General features: G+C 35.3%; 1 protein-coding gene and 1 pseudogene across 27 annotated transcripts in view; one reads left to right on the forward strand and one right to left on the reverse strand.

The window, feature by feature from the left end:
• FUT8 (fucosyltransferase 8) overlaps nucleotides 1–17,267 on the forward strand; it is a 298,682-nt gene that overhangs the window by 104,946 nt on the left and 176,469 nt on the right. For 6 of the 27 annotated variants that reach the window (XM_072761717.1, XM_072761725.1, XM_072761722.1 and 3 more), the window contains one exon: nucleotides 2,380–2,483. The exons of the other annotated variants lie outside the window; for them this stretch is intronic. The gene's annotated coding sequence lies outside the window, so the exon portion shown is untranslated. The remainder of the gene's footprint in view (nucleotides 1–2,379; nucleotides 2,484–17,267) is intronic. 27 annotated transcript variants of the gene reach the window in all.
• On the reverse strand, nucleotides 14,932–16,617 carry LOC112927143 (eukaryotic translation initiation factor 1A, X-chromosomal-like; annotated as a pseudogene).

Consider the following 17,267-nt stretch of genomic DNA (forward strand, 5'->3'; position numbering starts at 1 on the left):
TACCCCAAATTGAAGAGACAGACAGGCAAATATAGAGAATGACAACTTATTCTAGCAGAATGTAAGAGCAGAGACCTTTAAGGGAACCAGTACTGGGTAGGAAAAAAAGTGAAATATAATTAATGAATTGTCAGTGTGGACAAGTCTGAGGTAAAAACTCCAGGGGGGCCCAAGTTTAAGAACCCCACACTTTCATGGTTTTACCTCCGGGAACTCTACCATGTCTTCGTAGTGAAGACATTTTAGAGAAAAATGCTATCATTTTGAAATGTGCCTAGTCATTCTGTTTTTCTCAGTGAGATTTGCTCTAAAGTAGTTATTTTATCAGTGCCTAACCTATTAAGGTATTATCAGAGCCTAACTGACCTGGAGGAAAGGGAAAACGCAACTCATTTTAGCCTTGCATGTAGGGGAAGAGAAGTATCCAATTCTAGCCATTCTGTTCTTTCTCTAGCTATCCTGTTCGACCTACAGCATGTGTGTGTTGTGGGGGAAGGGTAGGGCTGGGTGGTGGGAACGTGTGGAGTGAGTGAGAAGAACTTGTGAAGGTCATAACTTGGGAGCACAGGTTCACTAAAAAACTGAGACCTAATCATAGGACTATAGAACATTTCTTCTACCCCAACATTACTAAATGCCTGTTTGCCACAGCTTCTTTTACCCAGTGCATCATGTCTAGCTTCCAACAAAAAAATTATGAGGCATGCTAAAAAGCAGAAAGCACAGTTTACAGAGACAGAACAAGCATCAGAATCACTTAAACATAGCAGGGATTTTGGAGTGATCAGACCAAGAATTTGAAACAATTAATGTCTAATATGCCAAGGGCTCTAATGAAGAAAATAGACAAGAACAGATGGACAATAAGTAGAAAAATGGAAATTCTATGGAAGAAAAAGAAATGCTAGAAATAAAAAACACTGTAACAAAAATGAAGAATGCCTTTTATGGGCTTATTAGAAGACTGAACGTGGCTGAGAAAAGAGTCTGAGTTTAAGGATATATCTAAACTTAAAAAGCAAAGAGGGACATCTGGGTGGTGCAGTTGGTTAAGTGTCCGGCTCTTGGTTTCAGCTCAGGTCATGTTCTTGGGGTCCCTGTGTTGGGCTCTGTACTCAGCATGGAGTTTACTTGAGACTCTCAATCTCTCTCTCTCTCTCTCTCTCTCTCAAATGGATAAATCTTAAAAAGAAAAAAAAAGATTTAAAAAGCAAAGAGAAAAAAGCCTGAAAAAAATTAAAAAATAACCAGAAGGTATAATATATGCATAGTGGAAATACCAGAAGGAGAGGAAGGAGAAAAAGGAACAGAGGAAATATTTGAAGCAATAATCAGGGAGTATTTGACTAAGTTAATGGCAGAGTGCAAATCACAGATCCAGGAAGTTTAGAGCACACCAGGCAGGGTAAGTGTCCCCAAAACTTCACCTAGGCATATCATATTCAAACTGCAGAAAATCAGAGAAAACAGGAAATAATCTTGAAAGAAGCCAGAAGGGGAAAAACACCTTATCTATAGAGGAGCAAAGGTAAGAATTAGATCTGACTTTTCTTCAGAAATCACACAAGCAAGAAGAGAGTAGAGTGGAATATTTAAAATGTTGAGAGAAAAATCCAACAATCTAGAATTCTGTTTCCTGCTAAATTGTCCTTAAAAGAGAAAGAGAATAAAGATTTTTCTCAGATGACAAAAATGTAGAAAATTTGTTGCTAGTGGGCTTCCCTTGTAAGACATATTAAAAGAAGTTCTTCAGAGAAGGAAAATTGTATAAGCCAGAAACTTGGATCTACATTAAAAAAGGGAAATAACTTTAACTTTTGAATAACTTTAAAATAACTTTTATTTTTCTTATTCTTAGTTGATCTAATATGTATGCATCAAAATATGTGAGGCAAAAACAGAATTTCAAAAAGAAATAGATGAATCCACTATTATAGTTGGGTATCTCAATACTCTTGTATTAAAAATGGACAAATCTAGCAGGCAAAAAAATCAGTGAGGACATATTTGAACTCTACATTACCATTGATCAACCAGGTATGATTGATATCTGTAGATTACTTCATACAACAACAGCAGAATACACATCTCAAGAATGAAAATGGTAGGGATGCTCAGTCAGTTAAGCATCCTACTTTTGTTTCAGCACAGGTCATGATCTTGAGATTGAGACCTCCCGGGGCTCCATGCTTAAGTGGGGAGTCTGCTTGAAATTCTTTCCCTCTCTCTCTCTCTCCCTCCCATAGTGCTGCTCCCTCCTCTTGCTTGTGCGCATTCTCTCCTTCTTAAATAAACAAAATCTTAAAAAAAAAAAAGAATGAAAATGGTATTATTCAGAAACTTCAGAGTTCATTTTAGACTTCAATTTGTTTCCTGTAGGATTTGCATCATAAACGAGATCAGAGAAAAGAAAGATGAGGATTCATTTAAAAAAATACAACAAATTATCACCTGCCTCCCCTCTACCTCTTACATATTCTAGGGTAAGAATTTTAGAACTTCGATTTTATTGTGATATTTAATACATTTTTCTGGCCTCAAGTTTGATTTAATGAATAAGTATATGTGAATTATATACTTTTATAAATGAAACCTATCCGGCACTCTCTCATTCATTAGCTACTAGGAATATTTCATACAATTTTTTGATTCCATGTGGCAAAATTAGAAAATTACTGTGAAATATGAATACCTCATGGCTTGGCCAGTGTATGATAATTATTGACCTTTGCTCCCAAATAATAGAGCACTGGATGTCTGACTGCCTTATTATTTTTTTGAGTAGATTTTGAGTACAAACAGAAGCAGATGGGAAAGGATAGGTGAGAATTTATAAAGGAAGAGAATATTCTAATTGGATTTTAGAAGGTTATATCGGCCAGTAGAAGACAATAGTTTGAATGATACGTTGCCCAATTTCCTCAAGGAGAGATGAAAATGACTGAGGTTTGATTCTATATATGAAATGGTGTGTTTCTTTCCCATTCTGAGACTTTTTCTCCCTGCTCTTGCTGTCCTATAGAGCTATGCTAGCAGGGACCAGACTGTAGGTTTAAATTAGTGAAATGTAGGGGCACTGGGTAGAATGAGGAGGAGTATTTATTTCACCATCTTTTTCTAAACTTTCTCATTCTTTGTTGCTCAAAGTATTGTTTTAAGAATTAGCACCTGGTTCAAGAAGGGCTGATTCTTTTTTTTTTTTCTTAAAGATTTTATTTATTCCATGAGAGACACACAGAGAGAGAGAGAGGCAGAGACACAGGCAGAGAGGGAGAAGCAGGCTCCATGCAGAGAGCCTGATGTGGGACTCGATCCCGGGTCTCCAGAATCAGGCCCTGGGCTGAAGGCAGCGCTAAACCACTGAGCCACCTGGGCTGCCCAAGAAGGGCTAATTCTTAACAAAGCTATTCTAATGACAAAAGGCATTCAGTGTTTTCCTATTGGATTATTGGATTAATATTGAGTTGACATCTATTTGCATGCTAAATACTGAATCATTGTTATCATTTGTCTGCCTGGTAGACTCATGATAGTGACCTTCCCGGGGTCACCAAAAGAGATACGGTTCTTTAAAGGAATTAGAAATTGTATTAAAATGGATTTGATAAAATTGATCCCTTTTCTGTAGAAAAACAAATAAAACTGAAAACAAGGGCTCAGCTGGCTGAGCGTCTGACTCTTGATTTTGGTTCAGGTTATAATCTCAGAGTTATGAGATCAAGCCCCTTGTTGGATTCTGCATTGGGCATGGAGCCTGCTTGAGCTTCTCTCCCTCTGCTCCTCTCTCCACCCCCCCTGCTCACACATTCTCTCCCTTAAAAAAAAAAAAAAAAGAAAAAGAAAAAAAGAAAGAAAAGAAACCCCCCAAACAAAAATAAAACATGTCAAATGAACTTCCCTTCTTGGATCACAATTATGGTTTGAGGACAAAATCTATCAATGTTTAATAATCCCAGGGTTTCTTTCTTGTTTTAGCTTCCTATTTTCTGTACAAACCTTGATCAAGTCAAATAACTTCTTACCTTAGTTTATCTTCAAAATGGAGATTGTGCCTACCTTACAAAACAGTGGTAAGAATTAAATGAGGAAATGTGTGCCAAGTGCCTGGGTTATGTTTGACGTGGAACAAGTGTTAACTTCTCTTCCTCCTTCCTTTTGGTATCAGTAATATCTGGATGCCATCTCTTGAATGTGATCACCAGTCACTGATTATAAGTTCAAATTATTTTGTCTTTCTGAACCCTATTTTCCTTTAACATAAGATCACTAATGTCTATTTTATAAAGTTGTGGGTTGGAGTTCAATTCATAGTGTAGTCTAAGAAGTTTTTGTTGAATCTGAATGTGAATCTTAAACTGCTAAAAATTTATGTAAATATGTGAGTTTTGTTGGACAGATCTTCTGGACACCAAATCCCCAATATATTTTTAGGAATATATTTAAGAAGTACATAATAAGGAAAGACACATCTCTAGTTTTTGTTTTGTGGGAGGACTCTACAATAGTTTACCTAATTTTTGCTTAATAGGTTACTAAGGAAGTCAAACACTTGAATATGCCTCCGTCTTTGCTTCTCTTTTTATCTTAGGTAACTTCATTTTTAGTGAGACTTTAGTATATAATGCTGGTTTTGTGGACAGATCTTGGAAAATTAATTGGTGCTGAAAACTTTATAGTTTGTGAATTACCAGAGAAAGATGTAGTTAACCAATATTGAAGTTTAATTGGTAAATTAAGGTCAAGTCTCATAAATGAATCATGTTAAATTAGTTATGAATTAAATCAATATTGTTGAATTTAACTGTGTTAAATCAATATAATTTCTTTGAGATAATCATAGAATAAAAATTGATGTGTGTGTGTGGTATATTGTACTGAACTAGGAAGTTTGTATTTTTAAGGATATTATGTAGTTCCATGAATTTCAGTTAGATTTATTTGAATGTGAATCATTTTTATAAATAATTAGCAGCAAAAATATCTTTGTCTTTGTGTCCTGTAGCAGTTGTGCTAGCTTTTGTATATGTTGAGATGAATGTAAATTTTAACTTATTTTCTTATACATCTCCCAAAGGTTAGGAAATCGTTTAGTGTACACAGTGTTAATCACTCTCAAGAATTCCCACTTTATCATTTTATTTGACATGCTGTTTTTCTTATCAGATTATTAACTGCCTTGAAAATGTCGCAGAAAGAGAATAGTCTTTGCATGCATAGTTTTTACCTGCAAGGAAAAAGATAAAAGAAAATAGAATGAAAACTAAATTGCAAAAACATTTAAGTGCAGACAAGTTTCTGCTGAGAAGTGGAGATGAATTTATGTGTCAATGTTAACACATATAAACATATTATGTTTGAGTATAGATAAACATATGTTTGAGTATTTTTTTTCATAAGGCATAGGATTTGCAAAGTTAGAATAAATGCATGCATTATCAGTTATTGCTGAAATCAAAATAAACTTTGTTTCATTAAGGTATTTTTTGTTTTTTGGGTTTTTTTTTGTATTCATTTTTTTAAAGAATCCAGATATGTTTAGAACTGGGTGTTTATTTTTTAACTCCTTTTTCTGTTAATAATTTAATGTTAAGATCTATTAGAATTCTGTAATTGTACAATTATAAAGTATTATTTGGGCAAGCCATTTATAAAGTAATATATTTTTTGTCCTTTTTTATTGTGGTAAAATACATATAACATAAAATTTACCATTTAACCATTTTAAGTATGTAATTCAGTGTAACATTAATTACACGGTAATTCAGTGTAAGTACATTCACATTGTTGTACACCCATCACTACCATCTCCAGAACTTTCTCATCATCCCAAACTACTGTACTCATGAAACATTAACTCCACATTTCTTCTTACTTTCACCCCTATAACTGTTGTTTAATTTTGTCTATACGAATTTGGCAATTTTAGGTTCTTCTTATAAGTTGAATCATATATTTATTCTTATGTGACTGAGTTCTTTCACTTAACGTAGTGCCCTTGAAGTTCATCCATGTTGCACTATGTATCAGAATTTTTAAGATTGAATAATATTTTATTTTATGGATGTGCCACATTTTGTTTATCCATTCATCTGTCAGTGGACATTTGAGTTGTGAGTAATGCTGCTGCGAACTTTGTTGTGCAAGTATCTATGTTCAAGTGTAGCAATATGTTTTTAGTATATTATAATATTCAGAATTTTTGTGGTAATGAAATTTTATTTACATGGACTAGATAAATACCTATATTTTCAGTGATACCAATGAATATTTATTAAATACCTATTGGGTAGTCTAAATAGTGGAGATATAAACCTCGATGTTTATAGCAGCAATGTCCACAATAGCCAAACTGTGGAAGGAGCCTCAGTGTCCATCAAAAGATGAATGGATAAAGAAGATGTAGTTTATGTATACAATGGAATATTACTCAGCCATTAGAAATGACAAATACCCACCATTTGCTTCAATGTGGATGGAACTGGAGGGTATTATGCTGAGTGAAATAAGTCAATCAGATAAGGACAAACATTATATGTTCTCATTCATTTGGGGAATATAAATAATAGTGAAAGGGAATAGAAGGAAAGGGAGAAGAAATGGGTAGGAAATATCAGAAAGGGAGACAACATAAAGACTCCTAACTGTGGGAAACGAACTAGGGGTGGTGGAAGGGGAGGAGGGCGGGGGGTGGGGGTGAATGGGTGACGGGCACTGAGGGGGGCACTTGAGGGGATGAGCACTGGGTGTTATTCTGTATGTTGGCAAATTGAACACCAATAAAAAATAAATTTATAAAAAAATTATAAAATCATGATATACTGTCTTAAAGAACTTACAATCTGATAATAATTGGGTGTGCTAATAAGAACACACTGATAGGTAGCATATGCTTTTTGGAGTTGAAGAGGTATTCACAATCTAATACAAACCAACATCCTCTCTTACTAAATTTTTGCATGTTGTTCTTACCAGTTAGGAAGCAAAATACTTGACCATTATCAACATGAATGTTCCATTCAAGCATATGTATTTAACATGTGCATTTAACATTCAAGCACAAATTCTAGAACCATACTAAAATGGAAGTTGAATCATGACATTCCTCTAAACAATTTTCTCTAATGAAAACATTCTTAGAGTGAGTTAACATTTCTTTTCCCAGACTTCCACCTTAACTCTGATCACATCTCCTAACCCCATCTCCACCCTGAGCTGAGTAATTCTTTGTTGTGGATACATTTCTTATGTATGTAAACTGGCCTAAGTGTAAATGAGTAAAAGGCAGAAGGATGAACTCTGTGTCTCAAGGTTCTTCCCAGGTTTGTAATTCTAATTTAATCTCTGTAGTACCTGGATTTTCCAAATGAGAGAAAACAGAATAGGTTTGTATAACCTCTAAATAAGATATCTCAACAGATCTATTACATAGCAATTTTAAAAGCTAAAATTTGATCAGAATATAAACATTTTGGTATTTCAATGGTCTTTTTATCTCTCTCAAAGAATCTTTCCTGGAAAAACAGTATAAATCTTTTATGAATTCAATCATGATTTTTCAGTTTAATTGGATTTTTAAGGTTTCTCTGTGTGTGCCAGCTGGACCTTTTGGAGAGTGTTACTACTACTCTTTTCCACTGAAATGTTAGACCAAAGGAAAACATACAGCTAGCTAGCTGTTAGATTCACATTTCCTAAGGATGATGTTTTGAAGCTTGAAAGAAACTTTGAAAATTTTAAACACACCTAAGCAGAGGTCCCAAAAGATGATTCTGTAGTACTGTCTTTTTTCTCCATATTCATCTACTTGGCTCCCAGTAGTGAGCGTGCATTGTGAGTGGTAAAGACATGTATAGGCTCATTACTCTGCAGAGTGGAAAAAAAAGAAAAAAGAAAAGAAAACAGCTAATTTCAGAGTCAACACAAAAAAGTGAAGGGATGAATGAACAAGGATGATCATCCATTCATTCAACACATATATAATAGTCTACTATATACTGGACAATCCGCTAAACATAGGAAATAAAGAAGTGGCTAAAATGGAATCAGTCCCTACACTTGTGGAATTTAGATTGCCTAGAACAGTCAGTGGAACGTAATGGGCACTTAAAAAATACTTGAATAAATGAGTTCTGTTTTGTGAAGAAGGTTTTGGAGTAAGGGGCATTGTAGTGAAGAAAGTCCCAATCATTGTATTATAGATAGTGCATTTTAAAAGATGAAAAAATGGAAGCTACTCAAGTATTTATTAATAAGGAAAATGGTTAAGTAAGTTATGGTAATACATAGCATGTAATATACACTGGGGCCTTTAAAGATAATGACATATGAAGATATATACTGGCTGACATGAAAGGTGTTCTTTACTAATAAATTAAAGTAGGCTATAAAATAGGATATATGCAATGAATCATTTAATGTAAGATTATTTATATTTAAGTATAATATCTTGAGAGAGGGTGCAGAAATGGTAACCGTGAATTATTATTTTAGAGGGTAAGTTTCCTATGACCTTTTCTTTATCCTTTATACATTTCTGTGGTTGTTTGCTTTGTTTTACAATATAGAGTATATTTTTAAAATGAATAGTAACATTTGCAAATGTGTGTAATAGTAGGAAACTATTTTATAGTGATTTTAATTTTTATAGATACTTTGAGGAATATCCACATAATTAAATGATGGAGAACTGAGAACATTCTTTAGTTTTTTTGTGTGTTTGAAAACTTAGTATGGATGTAGATATTAATAGATATTAGATTGAACTGTATTTTTTACCTGAAGATTTGTTTTTGCTTTCTTGTTAGTATGATTACTGATTTTTTTTTTTTTTTGCTTTAAAGATTATATTTATTTGAGATAGAGCAAGCAAGAGAGTGAGCACAAGGTGGGTGGGGGGCGGTGGGGAGGGAGGCAGAATGAAAGGGAGAATCAGGCTCCCCACTGAGTACGAAGCCTGAAGCAGACTTGATCCCAGGACCTGCAATCATGACCTGAGTGGAAGGCAGACAGTTAACCAACTTGAGCCACCCATGGGCTCCTGATTTTCTTAATTAGGGGAAAGGAATACATGTGTTTTGGGAGTCCTGGTGATAGCTGGTTAATAATCTTAGATTTTTCACAGTATAATGGGGCAGATTATTTCTTCAAGTATTTTCTTCAAATTACTTGTTATAAGTTGTGTTTTTATCAAGAAAAATTAGAGGACTTGAAAAATTCCATTGTGCACATAGATTATTCATAACAAACTCATTTTATTAGAAATACTATAGTAACTTCATTTTTTTTTTCTTTATCTGCTGGAAGATCATGTTGACTCTGATTATTGGGGTTTCAAATGATAGGTGATTGAATTTCAAAACTCTGTCTCAGGGTCTTTTTATCTTTTTAAATATTTTTAAAATGACTCTTGTTAAATACTTGTTTAAATGATAGGTTAATGTTGCTTAAGTATAAATATACTATATTTATGTATGTATAAAAATATAGTATCATTCTTCAAAACAAGAGTTTTGTCAGGCCACATAGTCCTTTGGACTGTGATACACTAAACTTGAGACAATTTTTTTTCTAGGTGTTTAGCTGTAAGTGCCATAATTGTATAAAATCTTCACGCACTAAGCATATAAAGGAAAGTAATCAAACTATAAACCTTAGAAGGTGATTTTAGGTCCTTTCCCTCTCTCTCTTTATTTTTAGTTTTTCATTTCTGAAAAATAAGTTGCCTGCTCTAGTTTAAGGAGTATGGTAATATCAAATCCAGGTAGAATAGTACATCCCATATTGTCTTCATTTTCTAAGGTGAGAGAGTTAATAGAATGAAGAATAAATCATTTTGTTAGATGTTGAATTCCTTCTGGAATAAAATTGTGAATCTCTTTAGCAGTAAGTCATTGTTATAAATACTTTAAGTGTTTAAAAATAAGAAAGGAATTACAGAAAATCTGAAACAAAATGCTTAAATTAATACCATAGACATGAATGATAGCATTTATAAGTGCTATTTAATTATTACATAACATGTATATGAATAATAACATTGTGTATGTTAGTTTTTTTATTTTTTAAATTTTTAAAAAAGATTTTATTTATATATTCATGAGAGACGAAAGAGAGAGAGAGAGAGAGAGAGGCAGAGACATAGGCAGAGGAAAAAGCAGGCTCCCCATGGGGAGCCCATTGTGGGACTCCATCCCAGGACCCTAGGATCACACCCTGAGCCAAAGGTTGATGTTCAACTGCTGAGCCACCCAGGCGTCCCTGTGTATGTTAGTTTAAATGAAATTAATGGTTTCTTCTTCTATACACTGTCACTATACTTGGACTTTCCTTCGTTGTACTCATTTATTCATTAGTCAACAATATTCAGTATCTACCATATTATAGGCACTGTTCTAGACTTTGAGTGATACTAATCAACAGCCTAAACAAATTATCCTGTGGAACTTATATTCTACTGGGGATACAAATAATAAGCAAATAAGTATGTTTGATGGTGATAAATATTCTAGAGAACAATAAGTACATCAGGGAGGGTGATAGGGAATGTTGGAGTGGGGAGTACCATTTTTGTATAGAATGGTCAGGGAAGGTTTTATTGAAAAGATTATCATTGAATGATGTCCTGAATTTGATAAAGAAAGAAGTGTGGTGGATATTTGGACAAGTGTGTTTCAGAGAAGTTCAAAATCCTTATATTGGGTATAGGTTCAACATATTTTAGAAACATAAGAAATTAATTGTGTAATTATTGTTTCATTTTTACTTTCCCAGTAGATTCTATGGTCCACTAAAATGGGCATTATTTCTGGTTTTTAAAGTTTTTTTATTTTTTATAATTTTTATTTATTCATGAGAGACATAGAGAAAGAGGCAGAGGGAGAAGCAGGCTCCTCACAGGGAGCCTGACATAGGACTCAATCCTTTGGCACCGGGATCATGCCCTGAGCCGAAGGCAGACAGTCAACTGCTGAGCCACCTAGGAGTCTCTCTCTGTTTTGTCATCATTGTATCCTTGGCACTGAGTATAGTGCCAAACACATGGTAGGCAGTGGGGCAGTGGGTAAATAAGAATGAATTCACGAATGATGAAGAGGAGTGTTTTTTCTTTTTTTTAAATGCTGACTATAACCCAACGATATTGTGGACTTTATTTTTTTTAAATTTTATTTAAATACATTTTGCCAACATACAGTTTAACAGCGAGGGCTCATTTCATCATGTTCCCTCCTTAGTGTCTGTCACCCAGTTACCCTATTCCCCCACCCACCTCCCCTTCTGCAATCCTTTGTTTGTTTCCTAGAATTAGGAGTCTCTCATGATTTGTCTTCCTCTCTAATTTTTCCCCACTCAGTTTATCCCTTCCTTTATGGTCCCTTTCACTATTTTTTTATATTCCACATATGAGTGAAACCATATGATAATTGTCTTTCTCTGATGGACTTACTTCACTCAGCATAATATTCTCCAGTTCCATGCACATCAGTGTAAATGGTAGATGTTCATCCTTTCTGATGGCTGAATAATATTCCATTGTGTGTGTGTGTGTGTGTGTGTGTGTGTGTGAGAGAGAGAGAGAGAGAGAGAGTGAGTGTGTGACTTACCACATCTTCTTTATCCATTTATCTGTTGAAGGACATCATGGCTCCTTCCACAGTTTGTCTGTTGTGGACATTGCTGCTATGAACATTGGGGTGCAGGTGTCCCATCATTTCATGACATCTGTATCTTTGGGGTAAATACCCAGTAGTGCAATTGCTGGTTCATAGGGTAGCTCTATTTTTAACTTCTTGAGGAACCTCCACACTGTTTTTCCAGAGTGGCTGTAGCAGCTTGCATTCCCACCAACAGTGCATGAGGGTTCCCCTTGCTCCACATCTCCAACATCAGCAACATTTGTTGTTTCCTGTCTTGTTAATTTTAGCCATTCTCGCCAATGTAAAGTGGTATCTCATGGTGGTTTTGATTTGTATTTCCGTGATGCCAAGTGATGTGGAGCATTTTTTCATATGCTTGTTGGCCATGGGTAGGTCTTCTTTAGAGAAATGTCTGTTGATGTCTTCTGCCCATTGCTTGACTAGATTGTTTGTTTTTTGGGTGTTGAGTTTGATAAGTTCTTTATAGATCTTGGATACTAGCCCCTTATCTGATATGTCATCTGCAAATATCTTCTCCCATTCTGTAGGTTGTCTTTTAGTTGTGTTGACTGTTTTCTTTGCTGTGCAGAAGCTTTTTATCTTGATGAAGTCCCAATAGTTAATTATTGCTTTTGTTTCCCTTGCCTTCATAGATGTGTCTTGCAAGAAGTTGCTGTGGCCAACTTCAACAAGGTTGCTGCTTGTGTTCTCCTTTGTGATTTTGATGGATCCTTGTCTCACATTTAGATCTTTCAACCATTTTGAGTTTATCTTTGTGTATGGTGTGAGAGAATGGTCCAGTTTCACTCTTCTGCATGTGGCTGTCCAATTTTCCCAACACCAGTTGTTGAAGAGACTGTCTTTTTTTCCATTGGATATTCTTTCCTGTTTTGTTGAAGATGAGTTGACCATAGAGTTGAGGCTCCATTTCTGAGTTCTCTATTCTGTTCCATTGATCTGTGTGTCTGTTTTTGTGCCAATACCATACTGTCTTGATGATCACAGCTTTGTAATACAACTTGAAGTCAGGCATTGTGATGCCTCCAGCTTGGGTTTTCTTTTTCAACACTCCTCTGGCTCTTTGGGGTCTTTTCTGGTTCCATACAAATCTTAGGATTATTTATTCCAACTCTGTGAAGAAAGACCATGGTATTTTGATAGGGATTGCAGTGAATGTGCAATAGTACATTCCTCTGGATAGCATAGACATTTTCACAGTATTTATTCTTCCAATTCCTGAGCATGGAATGTTTTCCCCTTTGTGTGTTCCTCAATTTCTTCATAATCGTTCTGTAGTTTCTAGAGTACAGATCCTTTACCTCTTTGGTTAAGTTTATTCCTAAGTATCTTATAGTTTGGAGTGCAATTGTAAATGGTATCGATTCCTTAATTTCTCTTTCTTCAGTTTCATTGTTAGCATATAGAAATACAGCTGATTTCTGTGCATTGATTTTTGTATCCTGCCACATTGCTAAATTTCTGCATGAGTTCTAGCAATTTTGGGGTGGAGTCTTTTGAGTTTTCTATATACAGTATCATGTCATCTCCAAAGAGGGAGAGTTTGACTTCTTTGCAAATTTGAATGCCTTTTATTTCTTTTTGTTATCTGGTTGTTGAGGCTAGGACTTCTAGTATTGTGTTGAACAACAGTGGTGAGAATGGGCATCCCTGTTGTGTTCCTGACCTTAGGGAGGGGAAGAGCTCTCAGGCTTTCCCCTTTGAGAACGATATTCACTGTGCACTTTTCATAGATGGCTTTTATGATATTGAGATATGCTTTCTCTATCCCTACACTTTGAAGAGTTTTAATCAGGAATGGATGCTTTATTTTGTCAAATGCTTTCTCTGCATCAATTGAGAGGATCATATGGTTCTTGTCTTTTATTAATGTGATTTGATTTATCACATTGGTTGTTTTATGAATGTTGGACCACCCTTGCATCCCAGGGTTAAATCCTACTTGATTGTAGTGAATAATCCTCTTAATGTACTGTTGGATCCTATTGACTAGCATCCTGGTGAAAATTTTTCCATCCATGTTTATCAGGGATATTGATCTGTAATTCTCCTTTTTGGGTGGGATGTTTATCTGGTTTTGGGATCTAGGTAATGCTGGTCAATGAGGAGTAGTTTTGAAGGAATCACCTGCCCCACCTTTCTAAACCTCAAACTATAATATTTCAAGCTGCAGAGGTCTTTATAAATCATGAGAAAACAAGAGAGTTCTTTAGGTACAATGATTCTCCAAAAGTCACTGTTAATTAGGATGGCAAAGATTTTATTTCTTATCCTAACTATTGATAGGGATCTTTTTGTTTCAGATGTCTGGTCTAGAGATGAGAAGATACTTAGCTGTGAAAGATATCTGTGCAGTACAGTCTGGAATCAGATAGATGGGTTAAAATTTCTGTTTGATACTTGCTAGCTGTGTGACACCATTTCCACCCCCTATTAATTCACCTTTAAATGCCTTAGTTTTCTTAACTGTAAGACAGATATTGTTATTTCCGTTCCAATATTCTTTAAACCATAAACATTTTATTTTGTATAATAGGATTTTCCCATTAATCTTTGAGTACATTATCATGTAGACATTTCCTCCCCTCCCTTTTTAAAAGAGAGTTATGATTAAGAACATAGGACTTTGGAATTAAACATACTTGGGTTCTTTAAAAGGTTACCTCTTAAAGTTACTTGTTAACATGTATCAAAGTTTTTAAAAAAAATTTATTTATTTATTCATGAGAGAGAGAGGGAGAGGCAGACGGAGAAGAAACAGGCTCCATGCAGGGGCCTGATGTGGGACTCGATCCCAGGATTCCAGGATCACGCTCTGGGCCAAAGGCAGGCTCCAAACTGCTGAGCCACCCAGAGATCCCCAAAGTTTTTATTTAACTAATGAGAGAACAATCACGAAGATATAAGAACTGCTTCCAAGAGTATTTGATTATCAGGAATTCACCTATTCATTAGGGAAAGGGATGCCATGATAAAATGACTAAGCTACATAAAAGTCTTGTTAACTTTTTTTTTTTTTTAAGATTTATTTATTTTAAAGTGAAGGAAAGGGGCTGAGGGAGAATCTCAAGTAGACTCCCCACCAAGTGCGGAGCCTAATGTTGGGCTTGATCCCATGATCTTGAGATCATGATCTGAGCTGAAATCAAGAGTCAGATGCTCAACCGACTCAGCATCCCAGACACTCCAGAAGCCTGGTTAACTTTTTAAAAGACAAGGAACCCTATCTCCTTTGGGATTTAATCCTCAGAAAATTTGGAATGTAAAATATTGAGTTCAATTAAATATCATCATGGTCTTTATCATCATCTCTAGTGTCATAAAACTGGATTTCATCATCATCTCCACCACTAAATATATATGTTTCATTAATTTTAGCACGTTTGGAAGCTTGCCATATGGCTTCAGATTAATACCCTCTTCTGCATTGTATTTTAAAATTACATCAGCTTTGTTATCCTCAGAGTTGGTAGACCAAGCCATTTTTCTCAGTTTTCCTTTCAAATGTCATAATCTCTTCACACCATCAAGACACATTGCTTCTAATTACACATTTTTCAACATTTTGATTACTTGTTTATACTTAGTCATTCTGTTTATACACCAACTTTTTTCAGGTTCATTTTCACTCTTACCTCTGCACCTGTTTTTACCTCCTTTACCTTTATTCTTGGTCAATGCAATGCTTCATGGCTTCTCAGTCTCCTTTCCTGTGGTGGCCGTGGCAGCTGTTCTTCCAAACAGCACAGGGAATGGCTTAGCATGTGGTGCAAAGTGGCACTTTGCAGGTGTGGGAGCATTTTGAGACTGAGCTTTTCTGAGCCAGACTCAGCAGTAGCAAATTTACTTCCTTCCCTCTTCCTTTACCATGGATGTTAATGTATTTAAGGTTTCCTAGGGCAGGTCTAGAGGTAACCTTTACTTTTGTGCTTTCTTAGCCTCATTACTAAGGTTGACCTCTTTTTGGGACTTTACTGAATGCCCCAAGGATTCACTGAAGACTCTCTATCTTGTTTGTAAGAATTTGAATGATCCCTTACCGCCTGTGAGCTCTAGTATCATAAATAGTTTTACTCAGCTTTAGCTACCTGGTAATTTTTCTTTCCCAGAACTTGTTTTTGCTCAGCCTTATGTGTTTTCACCCTTTGCACATACAGATTGTTATTTATGTAATTTAAGGGGATCTCTCTCTCTCTGTCTTTTTAAAAATTTTAAAAATAGATCTTTGTATAGCTCTCTCACTTCAGGGATTTTCCCCCCAAAAAATTGTTTTTGTTTTTGTGCGCAGACCTCTGTCTTTTCAACTTAGCAATGCACTAGTTCTACTTGGGTTTCCCTTTCAACATACTATATCTCAAATGTGCTTTCAGAAGGAATCTCCAGTTACATTATTATATAAAACTGATAAATCACTGACTTCTACCTCTGAAACCAATTATGAATTATATGTTAATTAATTGAATTTAAATAAAATTTCAAAAAAGAAATTGTCCTATCCAAGGCAGTTGAACTGCATCCTTGTGCCCCAATGAAAGACCAAACAGTCTTTCATTATCAATTAACTATGCTGGGCTGATCAAGAAAGAGGAATCACTGTCACCTTTACTTACTATCATTATTTAAGAAAATAATATAGTGGTTTTAAAACATGTCCGCAATTTTCCAACATGTTTTTCATCAAGAGATAAAGTCCATGTGCCCTCTCTTTGATCTGAGGCAGGTCCTTGTGACTCCCTCCATGAATTGGGTGTGATAGTGGTAATGTCATGGAAATTCTGAGACCGGGGCATAAAAGGCAACATAGTTTCTGCCCTCTTTTTTGGAACATTCACCCTGGAACTCGGCCACCATGCTATCAGAAGGGCCAGGCCACATGAAGAAGCACACGTGGAGATGACCTGAGGCTTCTGACCAAACTGCCAAGCTGACAGCCTGCATCAACTTGCCAGTCCTTTGAGTGTGCCATCTTGGAAACGAATCCTCCAGCCTGTAGTCAAGCTGTCCCAGCTCATACTATATGGACATGATCCTTCTCCTGAGCCTTATTTGAATTGAAGACTTGTGGCAAAGTAAAAATTGTTAGCGTACCAAAAAAAAAAAAAAAGAATCACTGATAATTATAGGTCTCCTCATTACTTTTCTTGTCCTTCTCTTTCTCCTCCCTCCTCCCCCTCTTACTCCCTTGTGGTAAAAGTAGAGATCTCTTAACACTTTTAAAATGAGGAATGATATTCTTAGCAAGTGATATGTCCTGCCCATTTGAAATTGTTCAAATACCATATGTGTAAAAATTCATTTTTAAATGTTGCTTAAATTAAGTTGATCTTAGTAACAACATTTCTGTTATTCTTCCACAGATAGCTATAAATAAAAGCTGCTTTGGCTGGTTTTCATCTAGTATTAGTTACCAGTCAACTGCTGCATTAAATTAAAGTGAATATAACTCTAATGATTTATTATAGCTGACTGTTTTTGGTACTTTTCTGCCTCACTGAGGATCACTGGCTGTTTTATGATACTTTTCTTTCTTTTTTAAATTTAAACAGGAATCAGTATAATAAAAAAAACACCTTAATTCTTACTTAGTATACTTTTTACTAATAAAAATACATTTTA

This window comes from Vulpes vulpes, chromosome 6, assembly GCF_048418805.1.
Source record: "Vulpes vulpes isolate BD-2025 chromosome 6, VulVul3, whole genome shotgun sequence".
NCBI lineage: Eukaryota > Metazoa > Chordata > Mammalia > Carnivora > Canidae > Vulpes > Vulpes vulpes.